We start from the raw sequence: 18,041 nt of genomic DNA on the forward strand, positions 1-18,041 counted from the left end.
GCCTTCCCAGCGTCCTCCCTGTGCGGTACTCGTACTCCTCTTCTTCCGATTGATATCGGCGACGCAGCTTGTGCTGATATTCATACTTTTCCAGAAGCCGATCGGAAGTAGGAAGCTAATTATGGATGTGACGCACTTGCTCTTCAGTAATATGCTGTCGCCCTGGCTCATTTTGATCTTGGGGCCGTTTGCCAGAAACAGCCTCTCTCCTTTGCTCGTCACGACGACGTACAGGCCCCGCCATGTTGATCTGGAATGAAAAATTCTGGCTCGTAGGAGTGAAGTCTGACAACTATACCACGTTGGCTTGTGGGAAGGGCTTCGTGTTGACCTTCATCGTATGTTGAGCCAGAATTAATCGGCCTTGCTCGATAGTTGATTGGATCTGACGACGCAGCTCCTTGCATTCACCCATGGCATGAGTGAACAAATGATGCCATTTACAGTATAGCCTCCCCTGCAGCTCTTGTGCGGTTGGCATCTTGTGATTCTCTGGGAGCTTCAGCAATTTTTCTTTGAGCAGCAGATCAAATATATGCTCTGCTTTGGCTACGTCGAAGTCGAAGCCCTTCACAAGCCCCTGCTGTTTGATCCATTTGCATGGGACGGGGTTTGCCCCCCCCCCCCGAGTCCACTCTGCCACGGCCACTTCTTGCTCCTCGCCAGAGTCATCAGATTCATCTGCCTGGGCCATGTTTACATGGCGCTTGAAATTGTCCTGGTATAGCTTAGGATGGTAAAGCTCATATGCCGTAAGCTTCTGCACCATGTGTGCTAGAGAAGTGAATTCCAACTGAAAAGCCAGATCCCTGATCGGCTTAGCGAGTCCCAGAACTGCCAGATCGACTGCCTCCTTCTCTGTGATGCATGATGATTAGCATCGATTCTTGACCTCTCTAAAGCGATGTTTGTATTCCGACACAGTCTCTCCTCGCTTCTGCCTGACTTGGGCGAGGTCGGCAATCCCAGCTTCAGCAGCCTCTGAGTGATACTGGGTATGGAACTAATCCTCCAGCTGCCTCCAAGTTCGAATAGAATCTGGAGCCAATGACGCGTACCATCCAAAAGCTGGGCCTGTGAGGGATTGACCGAAGAACCGGACCCTCAACGGATCTGATACTGAGATCATCCCAAGCTGCGTTAAGTATCAGCTCACATGCTCAATGGAGCTGGCTCCTTCCGACCCATTGAACTTAGTGAACTCAGGGAGCCGATACTTGGGTGGCAATGGGATCAAGTCGTAGTCACTTGGATACGGCTTGGAATAGCCGATCGCTTTTCTCTTGGGCAGGATGCCAAAGTGATCTCTCAGTATTGCACTGGCCTGCTCCACACTAAGAACTCCTAGGGCCGATGGCTCAGCACTCAGCCCGGTAGCGTACTTTGCCAGCCACGCTTGTTTCTCCGCGTCTGCTCCAGAAGCTCCTGGGTTTACCAACTGCACCGAGCATGTTGGATTGACGCTGTCAGGGATGTATGCGCATGGGTAGCCGTGCGGGATCTCCTTGGGTGGCTCAGTCAAGAACTAGCCTTCTCCAGGATCATCACCGATCTTGTGGATGATGTAGATCGGCGAATTCTGCTGTATTACTACCGCGAGCGAGTAGGACACTGGTAGCTTGGTTTGCAATGCAGCTTCCCCCCTGTGACTCCCCAGAGTTGGTCCCGATGGGGAGTACTGGTTCTTGATTACCTCCTGGACAACGGGATGTGCCACGCGCTCAAGCTCGTTCACCAGGCTTTCTGAGTGCTGATGGAGCGTGTGAGCCACCATGTAGTTCATCTCCTGGCGTAGGGCCCTGGTGCATTCCTCTGAAGGCACGGACAGATCAACGTTGTCGAGAGCGCCTTCTGTTGAGAACCCCTTCCACCTGATGCCATGGTTGCGGGTCCTCTCAAAAGAGCCGATGAGGTCGGCTTCGAATTGAGCTTTGATCTCATCATATTTTAGCTTGTGTTCTGGAGTCAGCTCTTCATACGTGATGGGCTTGGGAGCGGGTTCTTGATCTTGAGCTCCTGCCATCTCTACGGTGGGCGTTGTTGACGAAGGTCTCACCGGGCATGCCAGAATGTGTTGTCGGTCGAAACCCACCGGCGAGCAGCGACAGGCAACACGAAGAGTCGGGAGGTTGCCGGGGCACTGGCAGGCACTGCTCCCTCGTCGACGGCCCGCAATTCTAGCACATGCCGCGGCTTGTGAAGACGCAGGGCGTGCCACCTGACCTATACCCGATCAGGAAGGTGCGGACGTGCTTGTAATGATTTGCCTGCATACACAAACACGTGGAAACATAAGTCCGAGCCGTGGTCGTCTCCCCGGGACGACTCTTGCATCGGCTTTAAAGAGCCGATCGAGTCCCGGTGTCAGATGGGATCTGTTTGCATCCGAATATTGATGATTAAAGCGAATAACTGTAAAGCTGCTTTAATTAAATCTAATTAATCTAATCCATGACGGTAAAAGCTTCACCGCTAAATCGGAACATCCTACACATGATTGGGCCTAATAAACGTAACAGATAACTAAACCATAACCCAAAACAGAGGCCTAAGAACAAGCAAGAGCCGATTCCCGGAACAATCCCTATTAAGGCTAAGATAGAGCATCTAGTACACCACCGGATCATCCAACCCATTTGCAAGGCCTAATCTAGCAGATATTACTGCCAACTCTTAAGAATAAGAGCAAACCATAACAGATCAGATCTACTAGACATAAAAGAAGCAGGGTGTTGCCTTTACACGACTAACTCTATGCAACAAGAGCTAGTATAAGATGATGACATGATCATGTAAAGACAACATGATATTCGTAGATGATAAGCAACAAAGCACAACAGATCTACTAAAAGCCATGCTACGAACATCAGGATAACTAGCATTACTCGCCATAAAAAACGCTTCAGTACGAGTAATACCAAGGTAAAAGCAAGAACAACGCTGCCCTGATCGCGAGAAGCGATCAGGGCAGCATAGCGCTTACTTGGATGAAACCCTAGGATTAGGGGTGGCGATGCGCCGAGATTGTTGTTTGTGAGACGTGATGACGTTCTTTTTTTCATGAATAACATAGGGTACATATTTATAGTCCGGAGACTTGGGAAACAATCTAAACTAATCTTGTCCTGATTGGACTCTATCTCTAATCTTGAACTAAATCTAAAGATACATGGCCCATTTGGCCCAAACGCTCACGCAGGAGCCGATTTACAAGCCTTCTTCAATCTTCTGATTCAAGCCCATCTTGCTTTCGGCCCATAAATTAATCCTGTTAATTTATGGCGATAACAGGAGGCTGACAGCCGGGCCCACATGCCAGTGGGCGCCGGCCCATCTCCCGTTTCCCTCCCCTCCCCTGTTTTCGCCCGTGCCGGGGCCATGGCCGTGGTCACGGCGGCGGCGGCTCGCCGGTGGCGCGGCCTGGCCCACCTACAGCCGGGGCAGCCCGGCGGGGCCGGCAAAGGGTGGAATAGGGGCGGTCATGGGGAGGAGCAGAGATGGGGGGCGCGGCAGCCCGCGGCGGCTCAAGGCAGTGCGCGCGGTGGCCCGCGGCGTTCCGGCCCGGCCATGGCCGGCGGAGGAGGCGTGGTGCACCGCGGCCAGGGGGCCCAGGTGGCCCTGGGGCGTGCGACGGTGCAGCTGGAGCCCACGCGGAGGCAGCCCGCGGCGGGCGCAGCAGCGACGCACGGGCGTCCGCGGCGGCGTAGCACGTTCCCGGCGGCGGTGGCACAAGAAAAAGAGGAGGAAGGACTCGGGGATGACGAGTAGGGTATAGGGAAGCTCGTAGCTACCTTCAATCGGCTCGAGGAGAGGCGGAGGTGGTTCGTCGGCGAGAGGGCGAAGCTCCGGCGGTCGGCTTTCGGGTGGTATGTGGCGGCGGCTTTGATTCCGGCCGTGTAACGGCCCAATCAAGGTCGGGGCGGTGCTGTAGGGGTGCGCGGTGAGGTGGAGTGGCTCGAGGGTACGAAGGACGGCGGTGTGACAGCGAAGGATGGCCAGCGCAGAGGGTAATGGGGCTAGGGTTCGCTCGGTCCGCTCGCGGTACGAGGAAGGGGAAGGGAATGAGGAGGAATGGATGATGGGCGTCGCGAACGGATAAGGAGGCGTCCGCGTAGCGTGCGAGGATCGCCGACGGCCGACGCGTGGAGGAGGCGCCGACGGCCACAGTCGCCGGCATGGGCGCCGGGTGACACCGTGGCGAGCACAGGAGCAAACAGTGTTTGATTTTGACCATTTTTGTCTCGTGTTTGACCATCCAAAACTCAAATTTTGATATAGGAACTTGAAATTTGGCCAAAATAAAAGTTGTAGAGCAAAAGAAGAGCTACAACTTTCGTTTTGGGCGAAAGTTGATTCGAGACTCGGATCAAGGAGAAAAACACAGTCGAACACGGCTAAAACGAAAGTTACTATGCAAACTCGATTAGCGCTAATGACGGTGATTAACCTTAATTTGCGATTAAGCATGCTATTAGCATTAAAATTAACACCGGGGTATTACACTGAAGGACTGGGGGTCTGAATCCTCCCTGTTGCTGAGGCGGCTAAAAAACAAACCTGCCCGTTGGGGCATTTCTTTATGGAGCTCTTGGGGGAGTATTCTGCACCAGACGATACCTCGGTGGCTAAGCACTCGAGGGTCCCGTTGGTGCCTTTCGCTTCTTCTCGGCGCGGTGCGCGGCGATGCAATCTTCTTGAGTAATGGCCATGTTGACCAGCTCATTATAAGTATCTGCCTGAACAAGGTTCAGGCGTTCTTTGAGTTTGGTGTTGAGGCCACGAAGAAAACTGTAACACCCGGTTTATAAAAGGACATAAACCGAGCAATCATATACGTGCCAGGATCAAGTCACACATATATACAACAGAATGAACAGTATATCACAGCACATATCACGTAAAAGATATAATAAAGTGAATACGAAAGTTATTTATTACATTAATGACAAAAGTCTGGTATAGAGTATGCGGAAACGTAATACATAAATGATAACTCTCGTCGGAAGCTGAGCAGGGTGCCACAGGGACGTCGACTGGGAGACGAACGCCTAGAAGTCCTCGTAGTCCTGGTAGCGCTGAGCGAACTCCCTCGCGTCGGCAGGAATTGAGCAGCAGTAGAGTATCCCCAAGAGGAAAAAGAGTAGAGTAGGCAAGAGTGAGTACACAACTTGTACTCAACAAGTATAACACAAACTATGAGGCTCTAAGGTTGGCTGACTAACTGCATTAGCTTTTAAGTCTTGGCAAAATTTTATTAAAGCTATTTACTACAAGTTGATGAATTACCATAAACCCAGTTACATAGTAATTAATCAAATTTAAACATGTTACTACTGAGAACCAAACCACAACCAAGGCAAGGTAACCCCGAGAGGCACCCCCCTCGTCGGAAGGAGGTAACCCCACTAATCAAAAGGAGGATCTAGGCCGCTCATGACCGTGAGTACGGCTAGTATACCAGTTTTTACACTCTGCAGAGGTTGCACATCTTTACCCACAAGTCATGAGCTACGCTAGTTGTTCATCACACTTCCTTAGGTGAGATGACTAGCAAACTCACTACGAGGCCATTACAAAGGACACGTTGGTAAGGTGTAACCGCTAAGGAATCAGGCTCTGCAACGATGGTAACCACCTCGAGGGGTACGCAGACCAAGCCTAGTAGCCTGGCCACCATTGAAGCTCACCACCCCCCATGCCCCGTCGGTAAGTTACTCCCGAACCAAAATGACCTAGTTAGTAAGCCAAGACCGTCCCATTCCAGTCTTGTGGTAGCGCTGTTGTCCCAGGTTGTCGCTCTATGAACCGGTCCTTATGGAGAGTGGCCAACCAGGCAGTAAGCACCGTGCTGGCCCCCCTAAACCATGTTTCTAACAAAACCAATTTTAACGAGACGTGAGCCACTCAAGCCACACAGAGGGCCACTCTCAGAATTAAGTTGCATATACCATTAATCAAATTAATTAAAAAGGACCATTATGTGTTATAGCGCGGCACCTAGCACAACTAACCAAAATGCAACCCAAGGATATATATAAGGGATATAAAGTGGCTAGGAAAGTCCTTATAGGCATACAATATTAAAATGCAGTTTGAAAATGTATTTAAAAGTGATAGGTTGTTCATGTTATACTTGCCTTCCTCGTACTGCTCCTGCTGCTGCTCAAACTGGTTGGAAGACGGCTACTCCGGGTACGGTACTGGGGCTCCTCAGATGGATCAACGTCTACTCACGAACACATGGCCAAAAACAATACACAACATAAACATACATGCAAACAATAGCAAAAACTAAGAAACAGTACATCAATACATAAAAACAGCACACTAAACTAGTCTAAAACTATTGTACGTGTTACAACAATCGCGTGGGCATAAAGAACGCCTAAAACGGAGCTAAAACGCAAAATCTTGGCCTAAAACAAGTTCCAGGGGCTTATTTGTAAGAAAACTAGAGTTTCAGGGGGTTTCTGGGCAAAACCGAGGACTAAAAAGTAATTAACGGGTAGCTCTAGGGTCTAACTCGCAAAACTGCAGGGCTTGGACCTCGGGTTCTAAAACTGGAAAGCGCGGGGGTCTAAATGTTAAAAACAGGGTCAAACTGTAATTATTTTTGACCTGGCTGGGACGGAGGGTTGATATTGCAAAAGCCCGAGGGCTTTTTCGCAAAGTGGCCAGGGCAAAGTGGTATGGGTGACTCTCGGCCGTTGGATCGTGATCTGAGGGCTCCGAATCGATGGGATCTAAATCTAATCTTGTGCATCCATTGTGCATCGGGTGGCCAGGACCTATTTGGGCGTGAGATCGGCGGCGCTGGTCGTCGGAAGCAGGGCTCCGCGGCGAGACCTCACCGGAGGCTCGCCGGAGTTCACGTTTCTGGCGCTCCGGGGGCTAAAACAACTCGTGTTTGGATCTAGAGGGTACTACGCATCACGCGTAATCCACCAGAGGGTTGAGCCAGGTTCGATGAGGCTCGGAGCGGTGGGTTCGACGGCGGTGGCGGCTTTGCGCGGTGGCGCTCGCCGGAGCGCACGTGCTTGGCGGTTTTGGGGCTCAAATCCGGGTGCTGGGGGTTCCGCGTGTGTGCGCAGAGCCAAAGCACACCTAGGCAGGGTTCGTGCATGGCTGGGCTGCACTGCAGAGGGCTCGCCACGGCGAGGGGTGGCGCTGGGAGGTGGTGCTCGCCAGCGTGCGGGTCCGGGCACCTAGGGTGCGCTATGGGCGAAGATAACTGGTGCAGACGTGACAGGGCGGTGCAAGCGGTGCTCACTGAGGTTCGAATCGAGCAGCGCCGGCGTGACGCGTAGAGTCGTCGACGGCGAGGTCCGGCGGCGGCACACAGGCGGAGCTCGTGGAGGTAGGTGCTGCAGCGACGCTCCAGGCTTCTGGATCCCACGGCTCGGCGCGCAGGTGAGCTGTGAACGAGGATCTGGGATCAGGGAGGCTCGGAGATGGCCAGCGGTGAGAAATTTCACGGGCGGAGCACTCACCGGTGGCGGCGTTCGGGTGGAACTCCGATGGCGGACGCGCGGCTAGGATTAGGGCTGGGGGCTGTGGTGGATCCAGGGGTTTAGGGGGTGTGCAAACTGCGCTCAAATAGGGCCGGGAGCGATCCTCGGCGTGCGGGCCAGCGGAAATTACGGCACGGCCGTTGCGCGCGTGATTTTGTCCCGCTCTTGATCCGAAATCAGCGCGGAGCCGCTCGGAGTCCAGGATGCGCACGCGAGGAGCAGTGAGGGGGGTCCTGCAGGTGGGCTCGTGGCGGTCGGGCTCGGGCGGGATGGCCCACAGCGCGGCGAGGCGCTAGAGCGGAGCGAAACAGAGAGGAAAAGGTGAGCGGGAGGAAAGGGAAGGCGCGGACGCGCGGGCCCCGTGTGGTAGAGAAATAGAGGGAGGGAGCGCGGGCGTGGGCTGGAGCAGGCCAGGGAGGGAGCCGGGCCGCGCGCTGAGCGGGGAGTGTGAAGTGCTGGCCTATGCGGGAAAACGGGAGGTGGGCCGGACGTGTGGGAGCGGCCCAGGGAAAAGAGGACACGCGCCCGAGTGTGCTCAGAGAGCCGCTGACAAGTGGGCCCGGGGTGAGCGCGGGAGGAGGGCGTGGAGGCATTTGTGACATGCGCAACTGCGATTGGGCTCTATGCCGGCTGACGGGTGGGCCAGCCCTATCAGCCGCACTAGCATGTGAGGCGGGCCGCGCTGCTGACTGCGGATTGGGAGCAGACCGTGCGCGGGAAAAGGGAAACGGGCGAGCGGGCCGGGAAGGAGGAAGCGGTGGGCTGCTGGGTTGGGCTGGTAACCGGGTTTTGGGTTTCTGGTTTCCTTCTCCTATTTCTTTTCTCTTTTCCTTTTCCCTCTCAACTTAAAACTATTTGTATTCAAATTCAAATTTGAATTCAAAACCCTAGCACTCAACCAAATAAAACAATGCACCAGCATGAATGCACATACAAGTTACACCTAAAATAAATTTTAATTACTTATGGAACAAAAATTAGATTAAAAGCAAGACTAAACAAATTAAAAGCCAATTAAAATTATTATTAAAAACTGAAATTTGAATTAGGGTGTTACAAAAACGGTCACGCTTCTTGGCGTCAGTATCCGCATGATGGCCCGCGTACTGGCACAGGTGATTGAAGGCCTGTGTATACTGAAGAACAGTGCAGGTCCCTTGATTCAAAGCCAAGAATTCATTCAACTTCCTCTCAATCAGTCCCTCGGGGATATGATGTGTCCTAAAGGCATTCCGGAATTCCTCCCAAGAGATAACATTTCCAGCAGGCTGCATAGCACAATAGTTATCCCACCAAATGCAAGCGGTTCCACGAAGCTGCTGGGCGGCGAACTGAGCCTTGTTCGCATCAGCACAAGGTACTGCTAGCAAGGCAAACTTGTACTCAATAGTACGGAGCCAAGCATCAGCGTCCAATGGTTCATCAGTCCGGCTAAACAGCGGGGGATGGGTACCAAAGAATTCCCGGTAACCCGCTGGTTGCTCATCACGTCCTCCACACTTCTGCTGGTGTGGCGGATTCTGATGCCCTTGCACCAGCTGACGAAGCAATTCGATTTGCATGGCCATTAGCTCGGCCAGATTCGGCGGTGGTGGCGGTGGCTGCTGAGATCCACTGCCAATTTCACGGCCAAAGCCTTCAGGCAATCCACGGGTATGACCAACCATCTGTAATTATGGAAGACATCCATTAGATACATTATCCTTGCTCCCAAAGTCAGTGGTATGTGCAATGATCATACATTGGACAGCAAAACAAAATCAGCAGAATTCAACAAAATGCGGTGTAACACAATATGCATAACACACATTTTGCTCAACCAACACAACTCGAAGTTTGTTAGTTGCTAACATATTTCAATCTTTAGCAAAACAAAATGCTGTTGATTACAAAAACATGCATATCTCACATTCTGTTCAACCAAAATAGCTCAAAATTGGTCAGCTGTTAGATAACTTCATGCTCTACCATTTCGGTATTCAACACCAGAAGCAAAACATTAAGGAAGGTAACCTAAAAATTCACTTTTTGTCGTTCTGTGCTATGCTGCTTTTCAACAAGAATCATGGTAGTGTTTTGACTATAAATATAGCTACACAGATCCAAATAGGCTAAAATTTGTTGAGCACCCAGTTTACAAAATTTGCAACAACTTTGGTATTTATCAAACAGCCTAAAAATGCACAGATGAAGAGATAAAAAAATTCGGCAAACAGAAAGGTCGTGATTTCCAAACTGGTAGTCACTACTTATATTACATCCAAGGTAGTCTTTATATTACAAACCTAGCATCACACTTCCTTACCACATATGCTACAACAAGTGGTACTCCTTCCTAGGGCTATTTTACAACATTTCATTTTCCTATTTACATATACTACAACAAGGAAGATCACATGCTATCTAGGACAATCCTAAGATGCCTAGAAGTCATCGAGATTGCCCACAAAGGAAGCACTGCCGGAGGAAGAGTCATCCGGCTGAGGGTTAGGCTTAGCAGGCACGTGCTCGGAATCTATCTCTGAGACTCCCTCAATCTCCTCTGGGTCTTCTTCTGCTGCAGGCTCGGCTGGGACAGCTGGGGGCATTGGCTGCTCATGGAGAAAACCAATATGCTCTATAGCATCACCCAGCTCCATTTGGATCTCGTGAACCTGCTCCTGAAGAAAAGCAATCACCGTGCTGGGGGCATTGGCTGCTCATGGAGCATACCAATATGCTCTATAGCATCACCCAGCTCCATTTGGAGCTCGTGAACCTGCTCCTGAAGAAAAGCAATCACCGTGTTGTGCTGCACTATTTCAGTACCATGCTCTAGAACCTGAAGCTCGTACTGTGCAATGGCGTTGTCTCTCCCAGCAACAGCCTCATTAAGCCCCTGAATCTGAGTGTCTCTCAGGCTAAGACTTCGCTGAAAGGTTTGGGCCAAGTCCATCACCTGATTCATGTGCCTCTACTGAAGGGCCTGATAGCGGTACTGGGCATTCATGTACCTAATCACCGCTTGGATAGTCTCATCAGCCACATCTCCAGATAAGTGACCAAAGTGGGTGGTCCTGAAGAGCCACTCTGCGTGCCAGCATTGACTGCCGGAAACAAGCCAATAGGATAAGCGGCCACTTCATTCGGATGGTGCTCACAGAAGGTGGTAATAGCTTTGAGGGCTGCTGTCTCGAAAGCGTCCACAAGGCAATATCCAACTACCTCAATCTCAATAGGCGGCCAAGCCAAAGTGGGGTGCTGAGGAATGGTCATGGTGGCACTGCACTTCTGAACTCCATCCTCAGAAAACTGTCATCCCTTGTACCGAGGTGGTTCTGGGTAGTGGAAAATATGAAGCGTATCCCACAAAATCCTAGGAAAGCCCTCCCAGTACAGGCAATCAGTATGAGCATATCCATCATCATCCCAGAAGATACTCGGAAGGTCCGCCATCTGAATCAAAAGGATTCAAATGTGAGTTATATGATTATCTCAAGACTTCTCAAATAAAGCTTTTAAGAAGACTGCGGAAAAATGTGATTCTGATTCAAAAGATTATATGGTTTCACAAGACTCAGGAAGTAAACAAACCACAATTGGTACTAGTTCATTTGTGGAGATTCTATGGAACGAAAAGATCATTATGACACCAAGATGGGGCTAAGGATGAAGGCATGACTCAATTCCATCTGTTACATCCAAGAAAGTCTAAGTGTTTCAACATACATGCTCATAATATCAAGTTTTAATTCAACTTATTATTTAATCATACTAAGACATATTCATGATGATCCACGCTAGAAATTCCTTAAAAAGACTCATGTAACAAATTCAAATCCTAGGAATCAAATCAAACATCATCAAACTATGCATGCACGTTCTATTCGCCCTCACAAGATAAACAATTACCAACTATTGTTGGGCTTACGCAGTTAGTACGGTGGCATAACATAGATACGTCTCTCCCTATAATATCTAGTCGATAAATTCTAACCGTTCTTAACTTATCGAATCGTGGTTAGTGTACCTACAGAAGTTTGACATAACATATATATGCATTGAACCTTTCATGCCAGCACTCATGAAAGCGCTCCCATACATTACCGCTCACTATAGAAGCGGCATCTATGCGTCCAACACTGCATGGACAGTGCTCATACGCTACCGAGGCAACGTATTTACGGGGTAATTTTACTCCCAATATAATCGACCGATGGTCGGTATATTGGCAGCAGCTCAAGTAGGCCACTGCTTGAGCGCAGCGTTCGGTTCGCATCACCGACGGGAAGGTCAGACTCCCTCAGCTGACTGAGTACTTTACTCCCAATATAGTCAACTAATAGTTGGTATATTGGCAGCTCCTCAAGTAAGCCACTGCTTGAGGGCAGCGTTTGGCTCGCATCACCGACGGGAAGGTCAAGCACTCTCAGATGACTGAGGATTCTTACCATCTTACCTTCGCATAGGTGCGTCATTAAAGAATGTAAATTACTGAAAGAAAAGTGCTGGAAGTCAGTTATAAATAAACCATAAGTTAGATAGCCACCTAGTAACTCCCATAAATTTCCCTAGGGCTTTACATTCTAAGCACAATCCTTAACGAAACCAATGTAGTTTTATAAATACTTTTGTTGGTCCAATTTTATACGAAAATCAATTTTTAAGGTTCCAACACCTCTGGTGTACACTTGCAGCTCTGATACCAGCTGTGGTAGAACCACCTAAATTATTCTGGCTCAAGTGCGCTGGCCATCACTATAAAGGCAACACCGGCTCGAACGCACTTCAAACGGAACAATTCTTGGTCTGTCGGGTAACGTCCCGATACAACCACCAGATCTCGGATCGAACAAGCATACCCCGCACAAAGGCGAGTCCAAAGATATTACAACCATATATTTTACAACACAGGCATAGTAGTTATTACAACAAGTTCAAAGTATTATTACAGGTCCAAACTCAGCAAAACATTATACAAGACATAAGTTTAAAGTTCAGAGTTAAAGCAGCGGAAAGATAACACGACGGCTACAACACGTCGCAAAAGGATACCCAGCTAGCCCAAGCAAGGTATCACTCGTCGGGGTCATTGTCGGCCGGGGACGGATCCCACTCCACGGACCAGCTAGGAGGCAAAGAGCAGGGCCAAGTCAGACTAGCGGTCTGCTCCTCAAAACTCATACCTGAAACAGGATTCAACAGCAAGACTGAGTATACTAATACTCAGCAAGACTTAACCATCAACAGATATACTTAGTCCACTTAACTAGACTATGAAGGGTTCTGTAAGGCTCTGGTTTTCCCTTTTGCTGAAAAGCAACAAAGAGTAGGTCCTTAATTTCACATTTTAGCTATCAATATTCTAGTTGATTAACCATTCTATGTAAGCAACTAATTCTAATCAACCATGGTAGAACTTTAGTCAAACATCAAGATTGATCATAATAACATTACTCTTATTACTCTGTGTGGCAAAGGGATCAAGTAGTCTCAATATCCGTGAGAAACGGACGATTCGAATCGGATTTCCATCCTTGCAAGGTAAACCTAACACACACGTTTGGAACACTGTCGGGTCGTTCCCAAACAACCATTGACCTTTCATTCAGGCTTGTGGATAGGGTCACTCTCCCCGACTACAGGGCACCAACTTCCTCCCTGCATCCGTGGTGTTGCGCAACATAACCATAAATAAAAACCTATCTATAAGAGAGAGTGAAAGGTATATCCACTCACCGGGCCGATCAGCTGCTAGGCTTACCGCGTACCATATTTACGGCATGTGGCTAGTACGTTCAAACACTTAACCACCGCTACCACACACTGCGGCCTTATCAAGTTCATCAACACAGACGGACTTCAACAAATCCGCCCATGATCCTTATAGTGATTGCAGGAAGTAAACAATCAACTCCTATAAGCTCGCGAGTGACAGGTAATCACTCGACTTTTACCGGTCCTATTAGCATAACATCTAACTCGGACTCAAATCTAGTGTTCAATCAGTAGGAACCTAGAATTATGCAACTAGGGTTTTCAATCAAATCCAATAACTTAAATGCACAAGTAAATAATAACGATAAGTTGCATAATTTTAAATACTGGGTTTATGTCCAGGGCTTGCCTTCGCGGTAGTCACTAGCTAATTCAGCCTTGGGCTCTTCCGGTCTTTGGCCCGGGTCTTCAGTCAGTGTAGCGGCGTTCACCTGGGCTTCTTGATTACCTCCTTCAAACTCCGGAATCAGCTCGTACGTCCGTCAGCTAGAACAGTCGTATCTATATGTGATGCAAGAAACGGTATTACAATCATACACACTTCACGGTAAAGTTGTAGTCTAAAAATTAGCAAACATAAATTATCATATGGGTAATTGTTTATAGAGTAGTTCTAATCTTAACTTTACTTCATAAAATGAACTGGGTGGCAGTTTTAAAAAGCGAATTAAAATGCATGAAGTAATTTGACTATTTTAATTCATAAAGTTCTATAGTGTTTCTGGATCTCAAATTTTACAGACATGAATATATGACCAAAATATAGTTCCACAAATATTCTCAGATTTTTCTAAGCAAGGAAACTATTTACCATAATTAAAGCCTACTTAACAAGCATTAATTCAAATATATAGTTAAACAGATCTAAAATTTACCAAACTTTCACAATAGCAAGGATTTAGTGACATGCATGCATGAAAAAAGTTTCAAACACATAACTTTAATATTTCTTCCAGCATAAATACATTAGCAAAACCAGTAGATCTAGGAATCTTGAAACTTTGACCTAGTTAATCGTGTCAAAAGGTGTTCAAATTTTTATCATGTACTAGTAACACTGCAAGATATATTCTAGCCAAAAATCACATGAAGTTACTGAGTACAACTCCTAGAACAATTTCTCTCCATTTATTCTTCCATTTATCCTAGAGAATAAAATATCCAGAATTTGTCCAGGGGTCTGTGGACAAATTTGTAGATCTTTCCACAAGGATTCCAAAACATTTTGATTTAAATTTTTCTGATTTTTCTACGATTTTTAGGTATTTTTGAAGTTCACTGGTTTGAATGCTATTGTTCATGTACATTTTTCGATCTAGCCCCTGGAACTTTCTTTTCATTTCAATGGAGGTCCTTGGCCGGAGCAGGGGAGGCACAACGCTGCTAATCCCGGCGAGGATGGTCATCGGAGGTGGGGGCTAGGTAGGGGAATTGCTAGAGGACGTCGACGCGCACCTTTTGGTGCCCGAGATTGAAGCCAGGGTGGTCGGGAAGGTGGTCGCCGGCGTGGATTGTGGCGGTTCGGCCTAGGTCGTCGGCGGCGAGGTTGGTCCTGCGATTGGCGGTGGGAGAGGAGTGGCCGGTGAGCTGCGCGAGAGCGAGGTGGAGCTGAGGGTGGGGTCTGTGCGGGCAGAGCGGTCGTGGAGGAGCGGGGAGACGGTGAGCTCAAGCTCGCCGGCGTTCGGGCAGGCTGTGGTGGCATTCTGGATGTTCGGGGCCGGGAACTGGCGAGGGAATGAGGGGAAAGGGATGTGGGGGTTCCCCTGGTGCTGAAGCGCATGAGAGGAAGGGAGCCGGGGCTCTTCCCCGAGCTTGCCACGGCGGTGGCGATGTGGCGGCCGCGTAGACGGCCGGTGCAGCGTGGCGAGGGAAAGAGGGCTCCAGCGCGGGTGGGAGTGGGGCCAGGGGGTTGCGGGGGTGCTGCGTGTGGTGGTGGAGCAGCAGGAGGTGGCCTCCTGGCCTTCCTGAGCGGCGGAGGCGCCGCTCTGCGCCAGCGATAGAGGATACAGAGAGAAAGAGAGGAGGAAGAAGACAGGCTGGACTTGTTTGCAAATTCAAAAAAGTTTAGGGGTCCTACTGTAAAACAAAAATAACTCCTAAACTAGGGCTCAAATGAAAAAAGTTCCCGACATGAATGTTGTTCAACTTTTCAAGATCTACAACTTTGATTTTGTGCAAAACTTGATTTGACCAAAGGTTGAAAAGTTATTTTGAAAACATAGAAAGTATTTTGAATTTAATGTACTTTCATCTTTTCCAAAACGAATTCACCTTAATTTTAGACTGAAAAGTAAAATTTCCTGCCATGTATTGATTACACGGAATTTTACAAAGAAACCCTCCACAAAAGCAACATTCACCCATCTTATTCAAATTAAATTATACGAAGAACCTTGCATCAAATCATATTTACACAATTAACCTTATATTTTTAAAATAAGACCCTTTTTCAAGCAATTTAAGCACATGATGTATAAAATAATTGTAGTTCTACTGTGCAGACACCTAGGGTGTCACAATTACGCTCCCGCATCATTTCAGCGATGCATGATGTCTATCTTTTCAGATATGATCGAGGAAATCATGGAAGTTTTCATGGACGACTTCTCCGTCTATGGGAAAACTTTTGATCGTTGTCTTGAAAATTTAGATAGGGTCTTGCAGTGATGCCAAGAAAAGGACCTGGTGTTGAATTGGGAAAAATGTCATTTCATGGTCCGCGAAGGCATCGTCCTTGGACACCTTGTGTCCGAGAGGGGAATTGAGGTGGACAAAGCAAAAATCGACATTATAGAATGTCTCCCACCTCCAGTTAACGTCAAGGGGATTCGTAGCTTCCTAGGTCATGCGGGGTTCTATCGCCGTTTTATTAAAGACTTGTCTCAGATCGCTAGACCCCTTACAAACCTCTTAGCTAAGGATGCGCCATTCGAATTCACGGATGAGTGCCTTCGCGCCTTTGAAATCCTAAAAAAGGCACTCATCTCGGCTCCAATCATCCAACCCCCAGATTGGAGCCTCCCGTTCGAAATAATGTGTGTTGCTAGCGACTATGCTGTTGGTGCAGTCTTAGGCCAAACCAAAGATAAGAAGCATCATGCAATTGCCTATGCTAGCAAAACTTTGATAGGAGCGCAATTAAATTATGCCACTACTAAAAAAGAGCTCCTTGCAGTTGTTTTTGCTATTGATAAGTTTAGATCTTACTTGGTTGGAGCAAAAGTTATTGTTTATACTGACCATGCAGCTTTGAAATATTTGCTCACCAAGAAAGGTGCTAAGCCCCATTTGATTCGGTGGATTCTCTTAGTCCAAGAATTTGACCTTGAAATAAAAGATAAAAAGGGAGTAGAAAATACTGTAGTCGATCATTTGTCGTGTATGCAAGTTACTAACCTGCAAGAACCACCAATCAATGACTTCCTACGCGACGACATGCTGCTCAAGGTGACGGACTCCAACCCATGGTACGCAAGCATTGTGAATTTCGTGGTTGCAGGTTATGTACCATCTGGGTAAACAAGAAAAAACTAATCTTCGAGAGCAGACGTCACCTTTGGGATCCACCGTACCTGTATAGGGTGTGTACGGATGGAATATTGAGGAGATGTGTCCCTACAGCAGAAGGGGTACAGATCATAGAGAAATGCCATACTGCAGCGTATGGAGGCCACGTTGGAGCTTTCAGAACACAAGCAAAAATTTGGCAAAGTGGTTTCTTCTGGCCCACAATGTATGAAGACACCAGAGAATTTATTCGAAGGTGCCGAAGATGCCAGTTGCAGGGAGGCATCACTGCTCGCAATGCAATGCCCCTCACATACAATCTCCAAGTCGAACTGTTCGATGTCTGGGGTATTGACTTCATGGGGCCATTCCTAAAGTCCCATGATTGTGTGTACATCCTGGTTGCTGTGGACTACGTCTCCAAATGGGTGGTTGCATTACCCTGTCAAGCTGTAGATGCCAAGCATGCGAGGAAGATGTTTCATGAAATGATCTTCCCTCATTTCGGAACACCAAGGATGGTTATAAGTGATGGGTCCCATTTCGTTGACAAGACCTTCCGACGCTTCCTAAAAGAACTCGGCGCAAGACACAACATCGCTACACCCTACCACCCTCAGACCAGTGGACAGGCAGAAACTTCTAACAAGCAAATTAAGAGTATTCTGCAGAAAACAGTGAATGAGATGGGTAAAGGATGGAAGAATATGCTACCTGATGCTCTTTGGGCATACAGAACAACATATAAGACCCCCATCGGCAGGTCACCATATCAACTAGTCTACGGGAAGACGTGTCATCTCCCAGTTGAGCTTGAGCACAGGGCCCACTGGGCCATTAAGAAATGGAATATGGACTACAAACTCGCTGGGAGGAATAGACAAATGCAGCTGGCAGAGCTAGAGAAATGGAGAGAGAAGGCGTACCATAGTGCTAAGATATACAAGGACTATACCAAAAGATGGCACGACAAGAGGATCAAGACCAAGGAGTTCAAGCCAGGTGACAAGGTATTAATGTTTAATTCCATTGTAAAACTCTTTGGAGAAGGAAAACTTCGCAGCAAATGGAAGGGCCCGTACACCTTCGTCAACACATCTTCTCACAGGGCAATCACACTACATGATGATGACGGTGAGTACTTCAAGGTAAATGGCCATCGGCTTAAACTTTTCCATGAACCCTTTCGGCTCGGTGAAGTTTTCGATGAAATTAAGTTAGTAGATTTCGATTCTACACATCTTCTCCATAGAAAAAAGCCCATGC

At 48.2% G+C, this 18,041-nt stretch overlaps 1 pseudogene; it reads left to right on the forward strand.

Moving 5' to 3' along the window:
* LOC120662518 overlaps positions 1-18,041 on the forward strand; it is a 79,793-nt pseudogene that overhangs the window by 56,617 nt on the left and 5,135 nt on the right.

This window comes from Panicum virgatum, chromosome 2N (assembly GCF_016808335.1).
Source record: "Panicum virgatum strain AP13 chromosome 2N, P.virgatum_v5, whole genome shotgun sequence".
Classification (NCBI taxonomy): domain Eukaryota; kingdom Viridiplantae; phylum Streptophyta; class Magnoliopsida; order Poales; family Poaceae; genus Panicum; species Panicum virgatum.